Here is a 6146-nt window from a genome sequence, read left to right on the forward strand (position 1 = left end):
GAGTTTCTTGAATCTCGCCGTTTATTTCAAACACAATTGGGACGCAGTTGGCATTCGCGTGTGTCGATTTGCAAAAAAAACAAACCAAGTTACGTGAAATGCAGCTTTGTTGTGGCAGAACATTAAAGCCGCATTGTATCATCCCTCCTGTGCTCCGCCACCACACTGCAGGTCACAACAACTCACTCACTCTCACCCACTCACTCATTCATTCACTCACTCACTCACTCACCACACTGCAGGTCACAACAACTCACTCACTCTCACCCACTCACTCATTCATTCACTCACTCACTCACCACACTGCAGGTCACAACAACCCATTCACTCTCACCCACTCACTCATTCATTCATTCACTCACTCACCACACTGCAGGTCACAACAACTCACTCACTCTCACCCACTCACTCATTCATTCACTCACTCACTCACTCACCACACTGCAGGTCACAACAACTCACTCACTCTCACCCACTCATTCATTCACTCACTCACTCACTCACCACACTGCAGGTCACAACAACTCACTCACTCTCACCCACTCACTCATTCATTCACTCACTCACTCACCACACTGCAGGTCACAACAACTCACTCACTCTCACCCACTCACTCATTCATTCACTCACTCACTCACTCACCACACTGCAGGTCACAACAACTCACTCACTCTCACCCACACACTCATTCATTCACTCATTCACTCACTCACCACACTGCAGGTCACAACAACTCACTCACTCTCACCCACTCACTCATTCATTCACTCACTCACTCACCACACTGCAGGTCACAACAACTCACTCACTCTCACCCACACATTCACCCACTCACTCATTCACTCACCCACTGACCACACTTCAGGTCGCAACCCTTCCCTTTAAACGTATTCCCTCGCACTGCTCCACTTCGGAATTCCTTTCCGTCATCTCCCCAAGCTCTGATAATAACCTCGCTCAATGTCAAAGTGTAAACTCTCATCTAGTAGACGTATATGTTGAACTTCTTTCGCACCGTACATAGCCAACCGTGCTAACTGTAAGAGTGCTGTCCGTTGCTGGCCGCTTGACGTTCTTGGCCTCGGAAGGCTGTGTGCTCAGCATCGGCGATTAGAAGTGAATGCGTGAAGGAATCTGGGGGGTGGGGGGTTAATGAAAATTCTGCGTACGGAATGCCGGCATAATATTCGTGCATTGCAGCAGACTGCGGATTATCGGAGGCAACGTGGAGCAGGCTCGGATTCCTCACATTCCTCAGACGAATCCCCACCTCCTTTAAGCCTCGCGCCTTTCATTTGCATAACAATCGCCGCCGCCGGACAGGCTGCCACCTGCTGAGCCTGGCAGGCCGCTCGCTGGCACCCTATCTCTAGCCCACGCTAGGGGGGAGGGGTGGTGTTGTTGTTGCAATCTCTGCCTCTTACTCTACCCCCGAAGACATTTCATTTCTCGACAAGGGGCAAATTCGGCGCCGTCACTGTTGAGTCAAAAAATGCGCATGCGCCCAGTTGTCGATCTGCATACAGATCGCTGGCTCGCTCCGACGATCTGAATAAATGACAAGAAGCCCAGGGCCTGTCTCCCCGCTCAGACACGCGTGGGTGCTGTGCTCATCTCTCTGCTGACAGCACTGAGACAGTGGTAGACACTCCTCATTCACAGGGCAGGAGGCCCAGCCTGTCCGCATCGTGACCACCGTTGACAATTATTGTTTGTCTTTATTATTTGTATTCGCAATACAAATACCTATCGAGATTCTGCGCGCATGGCAGATGTCGACCCAGGCATGTCCCCTCCTTTGCCTCCATCACGGCCCCTCATCCCTTGTCACGACGTGTCCCCACCCAAGCCTGCTCACCTTTCTCAACACGACGCTCTATAAATACAGCTCCTCATCCCGTCTTTTCAGTCTACATGTAAGTCCCATATCGTTAGAAACTTTAAAGGGGAAAAAAGGGATATTCGTCTCTAAAGAGCAGCACTGACGCTTGTGTTAGGCCATTGTGAGCGGCCCAGTGGGCTCCACTGCAAATTCGCAAGGCCCAAGCGAACGGCAACCTGGAGAAAAATGATAATGACAGTAGCGACGCATGATTCAAGCTGCCTGAGCAGCTCCACGCAGCAAGGGGTACACCCGCTGCTGGCTGCAAACGCGTCCGCCCGCTTTGCCCCCTAATGTTCACGAGAGGCGTGAATTAGAAAAAATGTTGTTGCGCTGATGAAAGTGACTCGTAGAAGAGTGGTGAATCACTCTGCGGGCGCCTGGCTCGCGGGGAGTTGAGTCAGCCGGGACGTGGTGCGGAGCCATGAATGAAGGATTTGTTTCGGAATGGGACGTCCCTGCCTCAACCCGGAGTGCGTTTGTGTGCGGCCGTTGGAGCAGAACAATTCGCCTCCACGCGGACGCAGAGTCCGTGACTCGCACACACACAAAACGACGTGGCACACAAAGGCTGCCTTTGTTGTCCCCCTGCCTGGCGAGGACAATTAGTTCCTGATCTTTAATTTGAAGTGCAAGACGACTGAGAGAGGGGGAGGGAGGGAGGGAGGAGGAGGCAGAAAGGGGAAGGAGAAAAACCCAAACAAATACGTCGTGGATTATTCAGCGTCGAGAAATAATGGCGATCGTACAATTGATTTTGTAAGTCCAGTGTTAGCTGGCCGCTTTTCTCTTTTAAACGACTTCCGTCGTTAAGGAAATTGTTTTTTTTGTTCGTGCGCGTTACCCCGCTGCCCTTCACCACCACAGCGCAGGCCAATGCAAGGCTGTGGACTTGAATGTTTAATGAGCGTCGTAATTGCCCAGTCATTTGTTCCTTAATAAGCGGCGTTGCCAGATCCGAAGCGTAAAACCTCTGCCTGGTTCAATGTTCGCACCTCCTAGCAGCACGGTTGGCTACGTACGGTGCGAAGGAAGTTCAAGGTGCATACTTCACCATTGTTGGTGGCGACACTGAGCCAGTGGATACATTCCACATTTCCTTGGCGGGGGTGAGTCTCTCCCGTGGCATCACCATAGGGGGGGCCACTTTTAACGTTCCACAAACGCTCGTTGTGTGAACCCCAAAGGAGCGAAACGATGAGTCCAACTCTGGGTACGTGAACTTGCACCGTGAACTTGCACCGTGAACTTGCACCGTGAACTTGCACCGTGAACTTGCACCGTGAACTTGCACCGTGAACTTGCACCGTGAACTTGCACTGTGGTGTTTGTTAGGAGGGGCACGACTGGTGGCATGGTAGTTCACGCACTGGCGTTCGGAAGACGGCGACTTGGCTTCGATTGCCAGTTGCAAGTGGAGTAAGTGCCGAGTGAGATCTGAACCGATACCCGGTTGCCTCGCCTGCCTCACCAACTCGCACCGAGCAAAGTGCTTCACAAAGATCACTGCAGGGAGAATCGTGGACTCATTTCGAGGCCGACCAACCGCGTGAGCAAACCAGGTTTGGGAAAGGTTTCTCTACATTCGATAACGGGCATTAATAATCGGATTATGGAAACGAGAGATGTACATCAACAACCATTACGCCTCGCCGTTGTCGACTATGAAAAGGCGTTGAAGGCAGATTTTAAAAAAACACATACACAAACAGGCGATGTGCATCGATCAACAACCTACTTGCCGTGCTGCTGTATATTGGAAATTACCGAGCCAAATAGCCCAGCTGGATTTATAAATGGAAAGTGGTCGCAATACAAATGAAAGCAACGGCGAATCTGGGGGATAAGTGTTGGGGTTAGGAAAGGTTAAATCCACGTGTAAACTCAACATTCTTCTCGGCTTGTTTAACCAAAAGCGCGGCTCTCAAACCGCAACCAGGTGGCCGAGAGGGCCCCGCGATGTCCTTGTGCTGAGCCAGCGCCGCTGTGTTTGAATCCAGATAGCCATGTGGAGGTTTCACGAAAAATTCCTCAGTGTAGCGAATTCGTTGTTCAACGCCAGGGTCAATAATGGACGTTTTAAACGTGGGCATCCTGCAAACCGCGATCTGATTAATTATCACAATTTGAGGCCGCAGTGAACCCATTAGCTGGGCGGCAGTGGCGGTGGTGGCGGTGGTGGTGGCGGTGGTGGTGGCGGTGGTGGTGGCGGTGGTGGTAGTGGTGGTGGTGGCGGTGGTGGTGGCGGTGGTGGTGGTGGTGGCGGTGGTGGTGGTGGTGGTGGTAGTGGTGGTGGTGGCGGTGGTGTTGGCGGTGGCGGTGGTGGTGGTGGTGGTGGTGGTAGTGGTGGTGGTGGTGGCGGTGGTGGTGGTGGTGGTGGTGGCGGTGGTGGCGGCGGCGGTGGTGGTGGTGGTGGTTCACGCCTTTGATCCGGTATTGCAGGCGAGGGTTGGTGGATCACACAAATGTTTCACAACGCCCTTCTCGGGCAGAGTCCGTGGTGTCACATCCCGGCTCGCCAGGAGAAGGCGGTACAGCAACAACTGCTGACTCCACATGTTTCATCGGCGTGGGATCGAGTGTTTCCCCCTCACACGCGTGTGGGTGTCAGCCACGTGCTCCGGTTTCCTCCCACGTGCATGAACACTCATTAATTGGCCGACACCACCTTAATATGTAAAGGACCGCAGAGCTTGGGCAATTTATTGGCTAACCTCGTGGCTGACTTTCCGCTTGTCTGTGGTTCTACAAGAGTCAGTGAATACTGTGGCACATTGCACGTTTATTTTTTTCTCTGTTATAAATTTCCACGTGATGCTAAGCCACTTTGTTGAGCTATCATTTGTGGACAGGTCGCTTCTGAAAAAGAGCTGTACAGCTTGGTGGGCCTTACCTGGTAGAATAAAATACAAATTAAATATTGAATAGTTGGAAGTGCTGGTTACACCGACTGCAGGTTACACTGAATACTGGTTATACGGATTGCTCAGTGGGCTTTACCGAGTAAAGTTGAAACAGTTTAGTTTTAGTCTCTTTATATTTTGACAGTGACTTCGCCGACCTTTACTATACTTTGCACACCTCTCGGTATTTTTGTCGTGTTGATTTTTGTTGTTACTTTCTTGCCCGTCCCTACTGGATGTCTGTGAAAAAGAGCTTCATAGCTCATCGGATTCCTCCGGGATAAACACAGATTAAGATTATTAATTAAACAAATGTAACGTGAAAGCTTAAAATGATCACATACACGATCCGATGCATGTTTCGTGTGCATCATAAAATCTACTTCACCCTGTGAATCGATGCGGTGTTACAGCACCAATGAGAGGTGGCTTATTGACCCCCTGTTTCAGGGTGAAGTCAGCTGCGAGGGTTACAAGTCGTGAATATGCCTTGCTTGTTGAGTGTGATTGACATGCGGATAAACACATCCTTAGGCTGCATAAAGCGGCAGTGTCTCGTTCCGAGTCAAAAAGTCAACTCACTGTCAGCGTATCCCCGCTCCAGCGAGCGTGGCGTGATGCCCATTTACATTCGTGGCCGTGAGCCAGTAAATGTCAATTCCACGTTACTATGACAGGGACCAGGGTTTTCATACAAAAACGGAATCGCAGCTCGGCTTTGCACAGCCTCACTCGTTGTTATTGCCTCTCTGGAAGGATGATTTATTTTCTGGGGGGGGGGGTGGAATCACGAAGCAACTTTCCCTTGCTGTGACCCTCGGTTCAGAGACGTGGACAGTTGACGAAGATAACCGAAAGAAAAAAGTCTGGAGAGTGCGCAGAGAAGCACGGAGAGACGCGTGCTCGGTGATCGCAAAGCATGAGAGGAGCGCATGGACACATGCGAGGTCCACAATCGAGGTTGTTTTGGGGGGTTAGATCGCGTGAATATATACATGTGTCGTTAAAGCCGCCACCACCCGACACAGCCAACTAGTGAGGTTTGTCACGTGAACAAAATGTGCCAATTCGTTACTAGTTCAGCACACCCTGTGTGTGGGAGTGTAAGTCGCACTACAACATTTACAATTCGAGGACGACGTTTACAAACCTGGCTGTCGCCTGATGAGGATGGTTGTAATTACTGGCGAAACGTCGTTAACTCGAATTGTGAATGTCGTAGTGGGGTCACTCTCCCACACACCGGCGTTGTGCACTGCTCACGAACTGGCGCGTTCTGGTCACGTGACGAGGCTTACTAATCGGCTGTGTCCGGTGGTGGCGGCTTTAACGGCACATTCATATTAACGCGATTTAACCAC

Source organism: Lampetra planeri, chromosome 41 (genome assembly GCF_965212315.1).
Source record: "Lampetra planeri chromosome 41, kcLamPlan1.2.h2, whole genome shotgun sequence".
NCBI classification, from domain to species: Eukaryota; Metazoa; Chordata; class Hyperoartia; order Petromyzontiformes; family Petromyzontidae; genus Lampetra; species Lampetra planeri.